At 46.2% G+C, this 20148-nt stretch overlaps 1 pseudogene; it reads left to right on the top strand.

Moving 5' to 3' along the window:
- The window catches only part of LOC123842502 (splicing factor, proline- and glutamine-rich-like), a 164321-nt pseudogene extending 144497 nt beyond the window's left edge, over nt 1–19824 (top strand).
- The last annotated feature ends 324 nt before the right edge of the window (nt 19825–20148 follow it).

The raw sequence follows: 20148 nt of genomic DNA on the forward strand, positions 1-20148 counted from the left end.
CCAAAGCCCTGTGTGTTCCTTCTAATCTCCAGCCACTGCACCTGCCAGGCCTAGGGAGCGAACCTTTCTGGAAACATCCTAGACCATGCAGCAGGTGCAAAGTGCAGCCTCCTCCCCAGAGGACGTGCTCCCACGGCGGTGCTCACCTGGACAGACCCCTCCTTCTGCCTCTGTGTCCCTTTCTCCTCACAGACCAAGCCACGCCTTGGAGGCCGGGCCGGATCTTAGCTGGAGGGGTTCAGAGGTCACCCTGGTGACGGGGTGGTGCTGTCACCATCCCCCTTGCTACCCACCCGGCCTCCGGGGCCCAGCTCTGCGGCCGCAGAGCCTCATCGATGGTGATGGCCCACCTGTCTCTGCTGGTCTCTGCCATGCCTGAGCCCTGATCCGGACACCCCCTCCCCCTGCGCTCCCCACCTGCCCGGGGACTGCCTATTGTCTGCCCCTGTGCCCCGGAGGGACAGGGCCCACCCAGAACCTGAGGCTGGGGACCCCCCTTGCTCCTCCTGCCCTTTCCTCAGTTACAACAAGGCTTCGGGCATGTTCCAGATTGGTCACCTTGGGCTCTCGCTGTCCTGTGGGTGGTGGGTTGAGTTTGCTCCCATCAGCGGAAAGTATTAGGTGGGCAGATGTGTCCCTCGAGGTCCCGATGGGAGGGCAAGACCCCGGCTGACATCGTGCGTTACTCCCCCCGTGCAAGTCCTCACACCTGGGCCTGGCCGGCAACCATCCCCCAGGCGCTGGTCCCTGAGCGCTCGCCACACTCTACCCCCAGCAAGTGGACACCCCCCTGTCTTTCCTCTCTGCCGGTCCTGGGGGTCCGAGTCTGGATCTGCTCTCCGTGGCTCCCCCCTGACCCTCCCCAGGGGTGAGATGAGCAAACAGCGCCAAGCCTCTGCGGGGCCACCTCACGCCGTGGCTCTCAGCACAAGTTCCGTGGCCCTGGGCGCCCGGGGCCTGGGCTCATGGAAGATGCCCCGGGCTCATGGCCGGCCCAGGGGCGCTCGCTCTGGGGGGCCACAGAGCTTCGGTGTCCTCTGCCTGTGGCTGCCAGGCCCTCAGAGGAGGTTCGCCGCCTGGGGACCACACGGGCCCTCGGGGACATGTGGCTTCCCGACGTGGCCACACACTTGCAGAGTGAGGAGAGGGCCAAGGCCTGACCAGGGACAGGGACAGACCCTGACCCTGTGGAGGCATGAGGGTCCGCAGAGCTCTGCACCCCGCCCTCCTTGGTTGCAGCCGTCACCCCTCACAGACACGGCGCTCGCCCCCCACCGCCTCACTCGTGGGCCCGATCGGAGGCCCCCATCTCCACCAGAGCCACAGACACCACCATGGGGGGGGCTCCTGCCTCCTACCCCCACCCGCAGGCTGTGTCTTCTCTCCCACTGTTGCGTGTTCCAGTCTTGAGAGTGTCTTCCTGGGTAACTTGGGGAGACCCCAGGTCAGACTCAGATGCAGAAACAGCCTTCACCCCCAGCACGGGGGCCTCCAGAGGCTAGAGCTACTGTGGAGACACAAAGGATAAGAAAACATCTCTGCCTTGGAGAAAAGTGGCACTTGAGAGCGAAGCAAGAAACCCTCACCCACTGTTAACCAGGGGGGACATTTTGAAGGGAATGAACCCCAGAAATACTTCATGGTATTAATTAATTGCATCTCCAGAAAATGTCTGGGGGCACCTGGGTGGCTCATTTGCTTAAGCATCCGACTCTTGGTTTAGGCTCAGGTCTTGATCTCAGGGTCATGAGATCGAGCCCCCGTGGGGCTCTGTGCTCAGCATAGATTCTGCTTGAGATTCTCTCTCCCCCTCTGCCTCTGCCCCTTCCCCAACTCACACATGTGTGTGCTCTCTCTTTCTCTCTCAAAATAAATAACATCTTAAAAAAAAAAAAGAAAATGTCTGTCATCCATTTAATTTCAATAATACTATTTGGGGTACTTAACAAAGTTCTTGGCAATGTTATTTTTGTATATATATGTTATTCTTTCTTTATAATTTTGAGATGTATTTTCTTCAAACAAACTGAACAAAATATGCTCAGGATATAATGTATAGCTCTGTTCTGATCACCTGTTTATATTCCTTTCTTCTTTTTTCCATTTTTTTCTTTTTTAATTTTCATTTCTACAGTTACATTCTATCCTTTCGCTGTATTTAATTTTATTATTGTACACACGTAAGTTTTTCTTACTTTACAATTTGGGGATCTAGTTTTCTAACAAACAGACCAAAATACACACAGGATCCAGTGTATTGCTCTATTCTGTTCACCTGTCTGGTTATATTCTCCTTTTGATTCTTTAATTTCAATTTTTTTTTTTTAGTTTAAGATCTCTTCTGATTTGTTTAGTGTCTATTTCTCTGGGGTCATTGCTGTCATTGTGGTATTTTGTTCTTTCATTCATCTATTCTTCCTGGACAAAATGGTCTAAGACAGAAAAACTCACCTCAAAAAAAGAGAACAAGAGGCAGTACTGACTTCCAAGGACCTAATCAGTATGGAGGTAAGTAAGATGTCAGAACTAGAGTTCAGAATAATGATTATAAAGATAATAGATAGGCTTGAAAAAAGCATAGAAGACACTACAGAATCTCTTTCTGGAGAAACAAAAGAACTAAAATCGGCTCGTGTTGAAATCAAAAAGGCTATTAATGTGATGCAATTAAAAATGGAGGGAGATCCCAGGGACCTTTGCAGACAGGACCAGGAGTCCCTGAAGCCAAGGGAAACTTCAGATCAGGAGAACGGGCCTCGCCCGGGAAGGAGGCCTGAACACTCTGCCCTGATTGTCTTGTGCGCACGGACGGACGTGACCTGGCCCTGCCTTGAGCCCCGAGGTTTGCTGTAGGGCCAGGTGGGCCTGAGTGGCTGAGCTCCGGGCCGGGATCAGCCCTTCCCACCTCCCCCAGGGCTTGTGTGATTGAGACCACTTTCTACTTCACGGCAAAGTCAGGGGCAACTGTTTTCTGGAACCTGGCTGGCCTCCCCTCCCCCGGCCCAACTGCTCTGCCCTGGTTGCCGGGCACCGTTGACCTCATAGGTGGAACTCTCCACAGGCTTCTGAGTGGTCCGTTGTGGCCACAGGACTCGGGCACTTGGAGACAGAGCTGGGGAGCCCGACGCAGCCATGGAGGGCCCCCTCTTGGCCGCCAGATCCACTTGCCAGCTGGTGTGGGAGCACCTGTGGGGGGCGCTGCAGCTGATTTCGGGAAGCTGGGGACACAGCCCGAGTCTCCCCGTGTTGCCCTTGGCGGTGCTCGTATGGACTCTGCTGCTGGGTCTCCTAGTGAAGAGACGACTCCCTCGAAGGAGCGCGAAGGCGCTGGGCCACAGGGGCTCTGCCCGCCACGGAGTGTGTGGAGCCCGCCCTGAGGAGAGTGGCCCAACCACACAAGCCGAGGCCGCCCTCAGGCCGCCCGCGGTGGTGGCCAGTCCTCCCTCGTTACAAGCCCTGTGCTTGTCGGCAATGAACAGAGAGCTGACCAGGCTGGTGGGTACGGACACTGTCAACTTTCTGAGCAAGGCACTGAAGGAACTGAGCCAGCCTCCCGACCTGCCCCAGGTCCCCGGGGAAAAACCCATCCTCAGAACATCGGAGAAGGACGGAGAACAGCTTCTGACGAAAAGAACGAAGGATCAGAGTGAAAACACTCCTTTTCCAGAAGGACCCAAACCGCTCAACCAAGAAGTTTCGAGATGGAGGCAGAAAGGGCAGGAGAAGGAGGGGGAAGAAAGGCTGGAGCCGTCGAAGGCATGCGTGGAGCCGGTCCCGAAAGATCAAGCCAGCCAGTCCCCGTCCAGGGCCGGACCCGGGCTGCAGGCCGTCCCCCCGCCTGACCTCCCTGCAGAGCACGCCGGTGCCGGGACCCGGGGAGTCCAGCCAAAGAGGGGAGCAGGGAATGGCGATCAGCCCGCCCATCGGGCAGCAGTGGATCTGCAGGGCGTCCCTGAGGATGCTGGCTGCCCTGGGTCCCCTCCAAGTCCCGAAGGGGAACAGCAGCAAAGAGCCAGACGACTGTGGGCAGAAAGGCAAGAGATCGCAGAGCTGACACGACAAATCCACAGCCTGCAAACCCAGAAAGCCTCTTTGCAGAAGGAAACTTCACAGCTGGACAGGGAGATTCAGCCGCTAAGCGGAAACTTCAGAACCCCCTGGATGAACAGGACCAATACATCGGGCAACTTCACCGAAAAGTCTTTCAAGTGGAAGCTCAGTGCTTGGAAATGAAGAAGAAACTGGCCAGCACGTACAGAGAAATGAACTTCACGTGCCAGATTCGCAACCTCTACAAGAAGATGGCCCGAGACCTGGGCAAGGAGCTGGAGACAACCACCTCCCAGTATCGCAAGCTGGTCCTCTTCCATCAGGACAGAGTCGCAAAGAGCTGGGTGGGAGCTGTATCCAGAGAGAGGGAGTTCCAGGAGCTAAGGAAAGAGAACGAGCACTTGAGGCGGATGCTAGCCGGTGTGGAGTCCAGCTGCCGGCCTGTCCTGAGGGACCCTCTTGGTCCTGCTGCTCCGCCCACAGCCCACGCAGGCTGGGAAGTGTCAGGGGGTCCCTGGGGTCATCGGGCCCCCAGGGGGGATGGAAGGCCCACCGTGAGGGCCCCGGGAGCCGGAGTCGCCTGCAAGGGTGACCGGGCTCAGGGCAGCTGGGCTCTGGGCAGCCAAAGCCCGGCCCAGCATCTGCGCGGAGCTCCGTGAAGAACGTCCGATGGCTCTCTCTCTAGGGAAACGGCTCCTCTTTCGGAACTGACGCCACAGTGACTCTCCGCAGGATAGCGGTGGAAGCCCATCGCGGACTGTGTAGCTAGAGCTTCGTCCACATTGTCGTGAATACATAGCTTCCCCGCCGGACGCTTTAGAACTCTCTGCTGTCGGTATGGTGGTCGGATTTAAATTAATGCCACTGGGACTGAAGACATCCTCTATCGTGGACATAGATAGAGACTTTCAAACAAGACCATTTCTGTGCTCTAGGACTAGGGTTACAGTTCCGCAGAAATAACTCAGTATTTATGTGATTGCCTTAAAATAAGAGAGAGAGAAAAAACTTTAACAAAACAACATCTCACTCAAACTGTATGAAATAGTTAGTGTAGTCCTAAATGCAAATTTTAGTCCTAAAACTCATATTTTAGTCGTAAATTCAAATTTTAGTCCTAAATTCAAATTTTAGCCTTAAATTCAAATTTTAGTCCTAAATTCACATTTTAGTCCTAAGTTCATATTTTAGTTCTGAATTCATATTTTAGTCCTAAATTCATAGCATTAGTTTAGTCTTAAATTTATAGATAGGAAAACTAAGGAATTTGCAAGCATTTCTTCCTTGTTCTGCAATTTTTTTCTTCTTAGCCTTTGTTGTTTTGTTTAAGATACTGTTTGTTGTTTAACATTTATGAATTTTATGCAGTCAAAATACAAAGTTTTCTCCTGAAAACAAGCATACACTCCCATGCACGTGGACGCGTGCACATGCACACGCCCCAGGATGCAAATCTAGACTATTGTAGTTGTTTTATGAATTCATATTTTAGTCCTTAATTCTTATTTTAGTCCTAAATTCATGGCATTAGTTTAATTTTACACTTATAGATAGGAAAGCTTAAGAATCTGCACCATTTCTTCCTTGTTCCGTGATTTGTTTCTTAATCTTTGTTGTTTTGTTTAAGATACTATTTATTGTTTAACACTTATGTATTCTAAGCAGTCAAAATACAAAGTTTTCTCCCGATGACAAGCATACACTCCCATGCACGTGGACGCGTGCACACGCACACGCCCCAGAATGCAGAATCTAGACTATTGTAGTTGTTTTATGAATTCATATTTTAGTCCTTAATTCTTATTTTAGTCCTAAATTCATGGGATTAGTTTAATCTTAAACTTATAGATAGGAAAGCTTAAGAATCTGCCCCATTTCTTCCTTGTTCCATGATATTTTTCTTAATCTTTGTTGTTTTGTTTAAGATACTATTTATTGTTTAACACTTATGTATTCTAAGCAGTCAAAATACAAAGTTTTCTCCCGATACAAGCATACACTCCCATGCACGTGGACGTGTGCACACTCACACGCCCCAGGATGCAGAATCTAGACTATTGTAGTTGTTTTATGAATTCATATTTTAGTCCTTAATTCTTATTTTAGTCCTAAATTCATGGGATTAGTTTAATCTTAAACTTATAGATAGGAAAGCTTAAGAATCTGCACCCATTTCTTCCTTGTTCCGTGTTTTTTTTCTTAATCTTTGTTGTTTTGTTTAAGATACTATTTATTGTTTAACACTTATGTATTCTAAGCAGTCAAAATACAAAGTTTTCTCCCGATGACAAGCATACACTCCCATGCACGTGGATGCGTGCACACGCACACGCCCCAGGATGCAGAATCCAGACTATTGTAGTTGTTTTATGAATTCATATTTTAGTCCTTAATTCTTATTTTAGTCCTGAATTCATGGGATTAGTTTAATCTTAAACTTATAGATAGGAAAGCTTAAGAATCTGGCCCATTTTTCCTTGTTCCATGATATTTTTCTTAATCTTTGTTGTTTTGTTTAAGATACTATTTATTGTTTAACACTTATGTATTCTAAGCAGTCAAAATACAAAGTTTTCTCCCGATACAAGCATACACTCCCATGCACGTGGACGTGTGCACACTCACACGCCCCAGGATGCAGAATCTAGACTATTGTAGTTGTTTTATGAATTCATATTTTAGTCCTTAATTCTTATTTTAGTCCTAAATTCATGGGATTAGTTTAATCTTAAACTTATAGATAGGAAAGCTTAAGAATCTGCCCCATTTCTTCCTTGTTCCATATTTTTCTTAATCTTTGTTGTTTTGTTTAAGATACTATTTATTGTTTAACACTTATGTATTCTAAGCAGTCAAAATACAAAGTTTTCTCCCGATACAAGCATACACTCCCATGCACGTGGACGTGTGCACACTCACACGCCCCAGGATGCAGAATCTAGACTATTGTAGTTGTTTTATGAATTCATATTTTAGTCCTTAATTCTTATTTTAGTCCTAAATTCATGGGATTAGTTTAATCTTAAACTTATAGATAGGAAAGCTTAAGAATCTGCACCCATTTCTTCCTTGTTCCGTGATTTTTTTCTTAATCTTTGTTGTTTTGTTTAAGATACTATTTATTGTTTAACACTTATGTATTCTAAGCAGTCAAAATACAAAGTTTTCTCCCGATGACAAGCATACACTCTCATGCACGTGGATGCGTGCACACGCACACGCCCCAGGATGCAGAATCCAGACTATTGTAGTTGTTTTATGAATTCAAATTTTAGTCCTTAATTCTTATTTTAGTCCTGAATTCATGGGATTAGTTTAATCTTAAACTTATAGATAGGAAAGCTTAAGAATCTGGCCCATTTTTCCTTGTTCCATGATATTTTTCTTAATCTTTGTTGTTTTGTTTAAGATACTATTTATTGTTTAACACTTATGTATTCTAAGCAGTCAAAATACAAAGTTTTCGCCCGATGACAAGCATACACTCCCATGCACGTGGACGCGTGCACACGCACACGCCCCAGGATGCAGAATCTAGACTATTGTAGTTGTTTTGTGAGTACCTGAAAATGTAAAAATAGAATTGACAATTTCATTAATTGCTTGTAGATAAATAAATTACTGAAAGGAAAAAAACGTGTGTGTGTAATGTGTAAAGAGAGGAAAGTCTCCTTGATCTTCTGCCCAGAGAGCAGAGTGTCCCGATGGACGAGGGAAGATCCCAGGCAGGAGCGCTTCTCCCACACGGTCTGGAGGTAGAGGCCCGGGGACAGTCCCCAGCTGCAGCAGGGAGTAGGGCAGGACCAAGGAGGGGGCTCCCAGCCTCCAGCCACAGGGGGAGGCGGTCCCACCCCTGGGCCTGGAGGGAGGACAGGGAAGTGGCATCTGCTGAGCCCAGTGGGGGGGCTGTCCCAGGAATGGGGCAAAGTGCCCCCCTCTGCCATCCAGACCTCCATGGACTGCTGGGCAAGGAGGCAGCCCCCAGAGGGCCTGAGTGCAGGTAGGGGAGTCAGCCTCAGGCACAGGGCAGGCAGAAAAGGGTCCAGGAGCAATTTGGACAAGGACGAGCACTCATGATTCTATTTGATCCGAAGTGTGCCTGTGTGTATTATTTGCTTTCATTCGCACCCACATATGTAGTGAGTATCTCTGCAGCTTCTAAGATGTCTTTAGCGCTGTCCTGCAGCATGGGGTGGGGCCCGAGGACCCCCAGGGCTTCTGTCCTAGTGGGGGCAAGGCCAGGGAATCAAGAACAAGGGGACAAGGAATAGCAATCTCTGCTCTGCAGAGAATTCCAATAGGGTGATGACTACAGGGGTCAGGGGCCACAACCAGAGGGGACATTCAGGCTGAGATGAAGGTCACAGGAGGTAGTCTGGGAGAGCAGGGGGCAGAATGTTCCAGGCAGGGAGCACAGGAGTGTCAAGGCCGAGGCAGGGCTGTGCTGCCGGGGCGGGGGAAACCGGGCACAGGTGAGAGGGAAGGGGGCAGGCAGCAGGGCCCCTGCACAGAGCTCTCCCTTGTGCAGGGTAGAGACACCCGGGGCGGGTGTAGACCTGGAGAAAGGGGCTGGTGGCTGGCCACGGGTGTGATGTGTGTTCTGCACAGATCTGCGTGGCTTTGGGGACAAAGGAACGAGGGGAGGGGGAGACGGGGCTGGATTCTGGGAGGGGGCTCACGGGGTCTGCATGGAGCACTGGGGGCTGGCACTGGGGTGGTCATCATGGAGATGGAGGGGGAGGACAGATCGGGGCTGTGTTGGGGCAGTTGGGGGGTCAGAGGAGAGGCAGGAAAAAAGACTCCCACCTTCTGGAAGATCGCTGTGTGTTGTCTGGGCGTCCTCAAGGAAGCCTTAGAGAAATCTCTGCGTGGGGCCCTGAGGAGAGTCAGCAAGGCATGGACCCATTGCACGCAGTGGGGAGCCCGCTTTCTGAGGAGTGCGGCGTGGAGAAGGCCTGTCCATTCGGGCTCCCGCCAGGTTTCCACCGTCCCTGACGGCCCTCGTGAGCAGGTGGTCTCGCCTCCCAGCTGCTCCCACAACAGGGACCCCAGGGGCAGCTTCGGGAGGGGCTGGAGTGCAGGGGGAGGATTTCCAAGGGGACGCACGTCCTACCTGATGGAGCCGACGCTGCTACCGGTGGGAACCACGGCAAATACTACGTGTCCTCCCACAGGGTCACAGGCAGCAGGAGAGAGAGGCTCGGGGACTGGAAGTGCTCCTGAAGGTGGCATGTGCTCCCATTGCTGGGCCATCCCGCCTCTCTAACTGTCCCTGCTGCAGGCTGGGGTGGGGTGGCAGGGCAGGGGGGCTCTCCGGAGGAGGAGGCCTCTGAGCTGAATACTGATCGATGAGGAGGAGTTCCCGATGGTGCTTTCACAGTTTAAAGAGCATTGGAATCTCTTGGAGACCTTGTCACAGAACAATTCAGATTCCTCAGGTTGTGGAGCTGAGACCCTGCACAGCCCCCATATGCTGTCTATGCTGGGACCAGATGTGGAATAACAAGGATCCTTAGATGATGATGGGATAGGAGTGGGGGAAGTTGGTTTGTGCAGGAGAATTTCTGGCAGAAGGCTCAGCACAGGCCAAACACAGGGCAGAAAACAGCCTAGTCTGGGTGAGCAAGGCAAGTTTGTGCTGTTAGTTTTCTGGAGTCCAGTGCTGATTGGCTCAGAAGGGAATTCTACCAAACATTTAAAGAAAAATTAATACCTATTTTTCTGAAGCAGTTTCAAAAAATAGAAATGGAAGGAAAACTTCCAAACTCATTCTATAAGGTCAGCATCACCTTGATCCCAAAATCAAAGACCCCAATAAAAAGAATTTCAGACCAATACCCTTGATGAAAATGGATGCAAAAATTCTGGCTAAAATACTAGCCAATAGGATCCAACAGTACATTAAAAGGATTATGCTCCAAGACCAATGGGATTTATTTCTGGGCTAGAAGGGTGGTTGAACATCTGCAAACCAATCAACCTAATACATCAGATTAAGAAAATAAAGGACAAGAACCATATGATCCTCTCAACGGATGCAGAAAAAATATTTGACAAAATACATCATTCTTTCTTGATTAAAACTCTTCACAGTGTAGGGATAGAGGGAACATACCTCAATATCATAAAAGCCATATACGAAAAACCCACAGTGAATTTTTCAATGGGGAAAAACTGAGAGCATTTCCTCTAAGGTCAGGAACACAACAGGGATGTCCACTCTCACCACTGCTGTTGAATATAGTACTAGAACTCATAGCCTCAGCAATCAGACAACAACAAAAAAAGCATCCAAACTGACAAAGTAGAAGTCAAACTCTCACTCTTCACAAATGTCATGATACTCTATGTGGAAAACCCAAAAGACTCCACCCCCAAATTCCTAGAACTCATCCATGGAATTCAGCAACCTCTTTGACTTCAACTGTAGCAACTTCTTTCTAGACACGTCTCCAAAGGCAAGGGAAATAAAAGCAAAACTGAACTACTGGAACTTCATAAAAATAAAAAGCTTTGCACAGCAAAGGAAATAGTCGACAAAACCAAAAGACAACTGACAGAATGGGAGAAGATATTCCCTATTTTCTTATCAGATATAGGGCTAGTATCCAAAATCTATAATGAATTTATCCAACCCCACACCCAAAGAACAAAGAATCCAATCAAGAAATGGGCAGGAGACATGAACAGACATTTTTCCAAAGAAGACATCCAAACGGTCAACAGACACATGAAAAAGTGCTCAACATCGCTCGGCATCAGGGAAATCCAAATCAAAACCTCAATGAGATATCACCTCACACCAGTCAGAATGGCTAAAATTAACAAGTCAGGAAAAGACAGATGTTGGCGGGGATGTGGAGAAAGGGGAACCCTCCTACATTGTTGGTGGGAATGCAAGCTGGTGCAGCCACTCTGGAAAACTGTATGGAGGTTCTTCAAAAAGTTGAAAATAGAGCTACCATATGACCCAGCAATTGCACTACTGAGTATTTACCCCAAAGATACAAATGTAGGGATCCGAAGGGGTACGTGCACCCCAATGTTTATAACAGTAATGTCCACAATAGCCAAACTGTGGAAAGAGTCAAGATGTTCATCGACAGATGAATGGATAAAGAAGATGTGGTATATATATATAATGGAATACTATGCAGCCATCAAAAAGAATGAAATCTTGCCATTTACAACGACATGGATGGAACTGGAGGGTATTATGCTGAGAGAAATAAGTCAATCAGAGAAAGACATGTATCATATGACCTCACTGATATGAGGAATTCTTAATCTCAGGAAACAAACTGAGGGTTGCTGGAGTGGTGGGTGGTGGGAGGGATGGGGTGGCTGGGTGATAGACATTGGGGAGGGTATGTACTATGGTGAGTGCTGTGAAGTGTGCAAGACTGTTGAATCACAGATCTGTACCTCTGAAGCAAATAATACATTCTATGTTAAAAGAAGAAGAAGAAGAAGATAGCAGGGGGGAAGAATGAAGGGGGGGAAATCAGAGGGGGAGATGAACCATGAAAGGCTATGGACTCTGAAAAACAAACTGAGGGTTCTAGAGGGGAGGTGGGTGGGAGGATGGGTTAGCCTGGTGATGGGTATTAAAGAGGGCATGTTCTGCATGGAGCACTGGGTGTTATATGCAAACAATGAATCATGGAACACTACATCAAAAACTAATGATGTAATGTATGGGGATTGACATAACATAATAAAAAAAAAAAAGAGAAAAAAAAAAAACACAATGAGATCTACCTCACCTCAGTCAGAATGGCTAAAATTAACAAGTCAGGAAATGACAGATGTTGGTGAGGATGCGTGTAAAGGGGAACTCTCTTACACTGTTGGTGGGAATACAATCTGGTGCAACCACTCTGGAAAACAGTATGGAGCTTCCTCAAACAGTTGAAAATAGAGCTACCTTATGACCCAGAAATTGCACTACTGGATATTTACCCCAAAGATACAAATACAGTGATCTGAAGGGGCACCTGCACCCCAATGTTCATAGCAGCAATGTCCACAATAGCCAAACTATGGAAAGAGCCCAGATGTCCATCAAAAGGTGAATAGATAAAGAAGATACGGTATATATATACAATGGAATACTACTCAGCCATCAAAAAAAATGAAATTGCCATTTGCAAAGATGTGGATAGAATTAGAGGGTATTATGCAAAGTGAAATAAGTCAATCAGAGAAAGAAATTATCATATGATCTCACTCATATGTGGAATTTAAGAAACAAAACAGAGGGTCATACAGGAAGAGAGGAAAAAATAAAAGAAGACATAATCAGAGAGGGAGATAAACCATAAGAGACTCTTAATCTCAGGAAACAAACTGAGAGTTGCTGGAGGGGAGGGAGGTGTGGGGATGGGGTAACTGGGTGATGGGCATTAAGGAGAGCATGTGATGTAATGAGCACTGGGTATTATATAAGAGTGATGAATCAGTGAACTCTACTTCTGAAACTAATAGTACATTATATGTTAATTAATTGAATTTAAATTTTAAAAAATGGTATAACTAAGTTAAGAATAAATTAAAGAATGAAAGAACCAGGTGTTAATTTAGGAAAGAGATTTAATGCCAAGTACTGACTATTGTTAACTATTTTCCATCTATAATTTTTATTCCTATAACCATATCCTGAGTTATCAGGCAAATAGAAACTTATTGAATAAAAAGTATAAGGTACCACATTTCTCAGAGGGCGTGGCCCACCCTCTTAAACAGAATATGCATTTGATTAATAAATAATAATTTAATGATCTTTGTTAAAAAAAAAATCAATGTATTTCCTCTACATCCAAAACATGTTTTCTAAATCAGGAATTTCTTAAATCAAGGCTTTACAATGTTTGACATTGGACAAAACAGGCAAATAAGTCTAAGTGGCCTGGAGGCCTGATTTCTGGGCCTGAGGACCCCACCCAGGACTTCAAATCACCCTTGGACCTCCTTTTGCAGCAGATCAAGTGCTTCCGTGTTATCTGAGCAGATAGGAAAGGGAATGTTACCGTGGGCGATCATCAGATGGGCACCTGAAACTATTGGGTCTGACTCTTACTCCATTCTCTCCCTTTTGAGGCTAACTCCAATTATTAATCTGTAAAGACTTACTGAACACTATGGCCAACTTGACTTTTCTTACCTTGGCACATATGCAAAACGAGTCGTTTTCATAAGTTTCAAAATGGTTGTTGGGAGTGACAGTTAAGTTGGAATTTATTTTAAATTTCATCCCCTCCCCTCCCCACAACTTCCTCTGAGATAAGCCCCTTCTGCTGCCCAGTGAAGAATCAAGCGCCTGGCATGGTAATTGAGGAGAAATCTAGCAATGAATTTTCTTACTGATTTTTGTCATTTAGAGTAGAGCTCCAAGACATTTGTGTGGGGTAAGCACTGCTGTTTTACAAACAGAGATGTTGAATAAAGATAGATTCCCTTAGCTCACCAGATATAGTAGCTTAATAAATGCTCAAGATTGTCTCTTATGCTAAATGCTGAATTCACATTTCCCTCTTCTACACGCACATTAGTTTAGAAGAATGAATCCCAAAGACGAAACAAATGTACTTCCCTGAGTGGTAAGAATCAATAGTCATTCCACTACATTAAAATGCCTGTTCGGCCATTTTTATTTGATATGCAAAGATCAATATTAATATCTCATAAACACATGTGATTCTGTACCCAGTGGCATTTATTTTCAGTATGAAGAGCATGCTTCTGCAAAAAGCTGGTATGTTCATGCATAAACTCATCCTGACAGCTGCCTCTAACCTCTCCCCTAACCTTGACATCTGCAGATGCCCCTCCATCCCAGTGTGCTCCGCTGGAAGCACCTTTAATACTGCAGATGAGTGGAGTAGAAGAATGACTGGAAATGCTCAAGAGTGCCAGGCGAATAGTTTTGGGTTACCTTAATAGCTGGAAGACAAGTAGCTGATGTACAGTTCTTTGGTTACAACAACAAAGTGTAACTCGAAGGTCCATTGACTATTGTGCTTTCAGGAGACACAGAAAAGGGAGAGGGACTTTTTAAAAATAATAAATGCAAGTTGTGTGTAAATAATATAATAAGTACATTTTTAAATGAAGGGACTAAAAGCCAGCACCAGGACCTTCTCAGTAGTAGAGTGATGACATTAGCTTACACTTTCAGTCCTTTGCATTCATCGTGGACTCACTCTCACTCTCATAACAACCATATGGGGACAGGACAGCCTCTATTATCCACAAACATAGATGAAAAATTTTGGGTTTCAGATATATAAAATGATGTCTGTGGTCATAATGTTAGTAAGCCATTGTGCAGGAGCCCTTAAGTCCCGATGTTTTCCTTTAGGTAGGAGTCTGAGATAGGCAGCCCTGGAGGAATTCCTTCTTCCCCTCTCCCTGCTAACTATAACTTTGCTCAATTACAGTTCATTAACACCAAGTAGTGTTTAAAAGGGCCAACCTGGCCAGTAGAAAGAGGAAAGATGCCATCAGCAGAGGGTGGGAGGTAGCAGCCCACCTGGACTGAGAATACACAGACTAGGAGATATTCAGAGTTATCAGAAACCGGAGGAGTCGGTAGGTAGGAAATACAAAGACTGACAGCGTGGCCATATGATACAATTAGGGGCCGGAGAAGGCAGTCCACCAATAAATAACCAGAGTAGTGACTGTTAGGTGACAACCAAGGTTGAAACGCTATGGATGGGTCTCACGTTTTCCTGGGGTGAGGTGAGGATTTTGTGATGGTTGTTGCTATTGGACCAGCCACATCTCCAATGCAGAAAAGACAGGGACACATCTGGCTCGTGGGATCACAGATGGTTCTATTGACCTCACTGTCCATCCTGGGAAGAGGCTGACAGCACACACCCAGCTCAGGGAAGCACACTCTTCCAGAAGCTTATGTAGACAAGTGCATCTCTGAACACCATCAGGATCGAGTCACCTGGACCCACCCTGGGAGGGTCAATCAGCACTCAGACACAATGGCCATGCTCCCTTTCTCAGAAGGGAGTTTTGCCAAGCCTTGGAAGCCACCAAACCTTCCTCAGGGCAATAGGGCTTATGGGAGAAGTTGTCCAAAACTGGGGATGTGAGCCCCCTTGGGGGTTGGAGGCCAATTCTCGTGTTAGGGTGCAGGCACATTTGGGGAGGTGGTGTATGGAAGTGATCACATCACAAAAGCTGTGACCCTAAGAAGTTAAGTGAAAGAGAAAGAGAAAGCACCCCTGGGTGAGGTTGGCACTGAGGGGGTGGGGTGGTCTGCTCTTGCAGATCCAGGAGGCCCACACTGTGCAAGTCACCTTCCTTGACCCTTTTCACCAGAAAGTATTGTTCCCATTTTCATGACCTGCTGCTTACAGCTCTGCCTGTTTCCCACCCAGTCCGCCACTGACCACCTTCTCTTTTGACTGGGGCTGCCTGTAATGGACCCAGAACATCCACTTAGCACTTACTCAGCACATACTCAGCAAACAGTTCTGGTCTGTTGTTTTCTGTTTCCTTGAGAAGAAGGAATGTTTTTAGTCCTTCTTCCTTGCCCCTAGTAGGCAGAATCATCCCAAATAGAATCTTCTAGCAATCATTCCTATCTATAATTTGCAGAACTGATCTTGAAACGAAGCCTAATCAAAACATAAACATGGGCATGTCCTCCACCTTCTCCCCTTTTTTTGTTAATCTCCTAGCTAACATTATTGACCAGCCTACTGATGGAGACACAGGTGACAAGCACATTTACATGGACATGGCAACAGCTCTTGATTATCCAGAGAATCTCTTAAAAGACGCCATCATTAACTAGATGTTTTTCTCTTCCATCTTAGGACCAAGAAGGAAATGACAAAACAAGATGACACATCACATTTTGGTTCAATATGGGTTTTCTGCCATTACCGTTTTAGCCGTGGGTTCCAGAGCATGGTAGACACACACAATTTCTATTAAAGTTGGCAATGGAACTATTTATATTTTTGTACTAGAAAAAATTATACTTTATGAATATTTCATATATATGGATTGAAACTATGGCAGATATCTTTAATCTCACCAAACGCCCCTGAGCCCCTCTGTAATTCCCAGCCTCCCTTGCAGTCACATGGGAGTCGTGTGACTAGCATCTGGCCGACAGGACTGGCCACAGAGGCCTGACCACAGCCTCCTCTTGACCACCACAGTGACCCTAGAGGCAGAGAAGTAGCATAGAGAAGGTCTGCCTGACCCACAGTAGTCTTTCCAGAGAGTGAGAAGCAAGCTTTCATCATGTGAAGCCACCAAGACCTGTTACCATGATGTAGCCTACCTCCCTGCCTTCTGAGTGGAAGCCAGATTCCCAAGTGTCACAAGCACTAGGCAAGATATCCTGAGGGAGCAAGTGTGTTGTACTGAAACACTGAAGGCCTTCCTTCTCTCATTCCCTTTATTTATTTATTTATTTTTTAAGTAGGCTCCACGCCCAGGATGGAGCCCACTGCAGGGCTCGAACTCATGACCCCGGGATCAAGACCTGAGCAGACACCAAGAGTAGGACGCTTAACCGACCGAGCCACCCAGGCACGCCCCTTTCATTACTTTAATCCCATATGTCACACCATACTGCATTTATACATAGCCAGCTGGATGAAGACAGGGACCATATTATCTCATTGAAACTAAAGTCTCCCTGACAAAATGAGTGACTGTCTTCAAAACCAATCTTTTTTTTTTTTAATAAGATTTTATTTATTTGCAAGAGAGAATGAGAGACAGAGAGCATGAGAGGGAGGAGGGTCAGAGGGAGAAGCAGACTCCCTGCTGAGCAGGGAGCCCGATGCGGGACTCGATCCCGGGATTCCGGGATCGTGACCTGAGCCGAAGGCAGTCGCTTAACCAACTGAGCCACCCAGGCGCCCCAAAACCAATCTTAAAAAGAAAAAAAGATACTAAAAATGCAATCACAGGAGAACCACAGCATGAGGACAGCTAACATGTCTATTCCTGGCATAACCTCTTTGTCACCCCATTACAAGATAAAAACAATGACAGCCTAATCCAAGTTGAGATGAAAACCATTGGAAAAAAATCAATGTTATCAAGAAGGCTACTTGAATGTATTCCTGTATTTAATAAATATTGATTGAGCGCCCTCTCTAAGCCATACACAGTCTGGGTGTGACAGGGACAAAACAGTGCTACTCTCACATAGAGACAACAAGCATGTATATAAAGCACTAAGTGAGAGACACACTAGAGGGAAAATAGAGTGGGGGGGATGGGAGAGTCTGGGGAATGGTTATGAGCGTAGGTATGGGGCTGGGGGAGGCCTGTCTGCCAAGGAGACAGGCGAGCAGACCCTAAGGGAAGTGAGGAAGTTATCTTACAAAGGAAAAGATCAATTACAAAGGCCAGGGTAGACGCTTGCTTCACTCAATTTGGGAGACCTGTCCGGTGGGGAGAAGTGAGTGAGAAGGGAAAGGGACCGGGGTGATGAGGTCCAAGCATCGGGGCCGATGAGGGGGAAGGTCATGTGGGGTCTGTAAGGACTTGTGCTTTTTACCCTGAACAGGATGAGAGGCACCAGGCTGTCTGTACAAAGATGTGACAGGGTGTGTTTTTAAATGATCCTCTCTCTGAATGGGGCGCCTGGGTGGCTCACTTGGTTAAGCAGCTGACTATTGATTTCCGCTCGGGTCATGATCATGGTCCTGGGGAGGAGCCCCATGTCTGGCTCTGTGCTCAGCAGAGAGTCTGCTTCAGGATTCTCTCTCCCTCTGTCCTATCCCTGTCCCCTCTCAAATAAATAAATAAAACTTTAAAAATTAAAAAAAAAATGATCCTCTGGCTAAAAATTGACAAAGGGGAGTGGGGATGGAAGCAGAGAGACCTGACAGGAGTCACTGGATTTGCAACATGGATATAAATCTACTTTTCTTTAATAGTGCCACTCATCTAAGTGTATAATTGAGCCTTGAGCTGGTAATTATTAATGCCATCACAATTAGCAAAACACTTAAAAACTAAAAATCTAAGAGTTAAAAACCAGAACTTAAAGGCAGCTGCCTAATTTTTTCTTCATTGTGTTTAAAGTTACTGGATACCCAATACCTCAAAAATCCCACTAAGATTAATGATAATTATTTAGAAGTTCCTTTGAAGTCTCAGTAGCAAAACCCTCATTAAGGAAATACTCATTCATCCTCTTGAGGAAAAAATGGCTACACTGATACACAGGAACCAATATATATCAACAAATTAAACCACTTTCCTTTGCCAGCAGATCTGGGAGGGACTTAGGCACATCACTAAATTGTAAAGATAAAAGTGTTAGAGTAAATTATGTGATGGGGAATATTAGTTATATAGTTGGGTGAGAGCATGGACATTTCCAATACCTCAGCTTATGTATCTGCTAGATTCTTTTCCAGTAAGGAGATGTAGGATAAATGACATTTTTTTTTAAAGAGTCACCAACTGAAAGATTTATTGGGGAAGATATTTTCATGAGAGCAATTTTTAAAATAAAAACGTCTGATGGAGAAACAGTGTGGTGGAGCCCCTGATGGAGAGGCTGCCTTGACCAGAATTGTAATAACAGTATGTAGGTGAGGATTATGGAGGTAGCTGTAAAATTCACCCATGAAATTCAGGCACTGCCGTCTTCAAAATCGAGCTACAGCTGCAAGGGCTGGCTGCATTTATAAAGGCAGAACCTGGGGCGCCTGGGTGGCTCAGTTGGTTGAGCGACTGCCTTCGGCTCAGGTCATGATCCTGGAGTCCCTGGACCGAGTCCCGCATCGGGCTCCCTGCTCGGCAGGGAGTCTGCTTCTCCCTCTGACCCTCCCCCGTCTCATGTGCTCTCTCTCAAATAAATAAATAAAATCTTTAAAAAAAAAAAAACATGAAAGATGCAAAAGACAAATTGGAAAGTGAAATGGAAGATGCCTATCATGAGCATCAGGCAAATCTTTTGCATCAAGATCTGATGAGACGCCAGGAAGAATTAAGACGCATGGAAGAACTTCACAATCAAGAAATGAAGAAACGTAAAGAGATGCAACCAAGGCAAGAAGAAGAACGAGATAGAAGGGAAGAAGAGATGATGATTCGTCAGCGTGAAATGGAAGAGCAAATGAGATGCCAAAGAGAGGAAAGTTATAGCCGGATGGGCTGCATGGATCCAAGAGAAAGAGACATGAGAATGGGTGGTGGAGGAGCAATGAACATGGGAGATCCCTATGGCTCAGGAGGCCAGAAATTTCCACCTCTGGGTGGGGTGGTGGGCATAGGTTATGAAGCTAATCCTGGAGTCCCACCAGCAACCATGAGTGGTTCCATGATGGGAAGCGACATGCGTACTGAGCGCTTTGGGCAGGGAGGTGCGGGACCTGTGGGGGGACAGGGTCCTAGAGGAATGGGGCCTGGAACTCCAGCAGGATATGGTAGAGGGAGAGAAGAGTATGAAGGCCCAAACAAAAAGCCCCGATTTTAGATGTGATGTCTAGGTTTTCATTCCAGTTTGTTTTTGTCTTTTCTTGTTTAGATACCAATCTTTTAAATTCTTGCATTTTAGTAAGAAAGCTACCTTTTTAGGGATGTTAGCAGTTTATTGACCTAATATTTGTAAATGGTCTGTTTGGGCAGGTAAAGTTATGTAATGCAGTGTTTCAAACAGGGGAATTTTTTTCCTTTTTATTTCCTTTTTTTTTTTTTTTAACTGTATAATGTCCCTCAAGTTATGGCACTGTACCTTGTGCCACTGAATTTCCAAAGTGTGCCAATTTTTTTTTTCTGTGCTGAAAATAGATAGAAAAAATAGTTATAATATTGATCTTCAACTTCGCCATTCCTGCTTCTATGCACATTAGGCCAGGAATTCCACTTTGAAAGCCTGAGCGTGTCTAGGCCTTCGAATGGCACATGCCATTTCTGGGGAATGGATCTGTAGGCTAAGTATTGCTTTCTGCAAATAAGTACCCCCTTGTTTTGAAAAGAAGAAATGCATATTGAAGTAGTTTCATGATTTGATTTGTTTGGCATTAGAGGAAGCAAGCTGGTGCTAAGTATTTTTAAGTGGTTATGTAAGCAAGCTGAACTGTAAATCTTCCT

Source organism: Mirounga angustirostris, unplaced genomic scaffold, assembly GCF_029215605.1.
Source record: "Mirounga angustirostris isolate CCGP_5_RB_7025 unplaced genomic scaffold, mMirAng1.0.hap1 SCAF_1, whole genome shotgun sequence".
NCBI lineage: Eukaryota > Metazoa > Chordata > Mammalia > Carnivora > Phocidae > Mirounga > Mirounga angustirostris.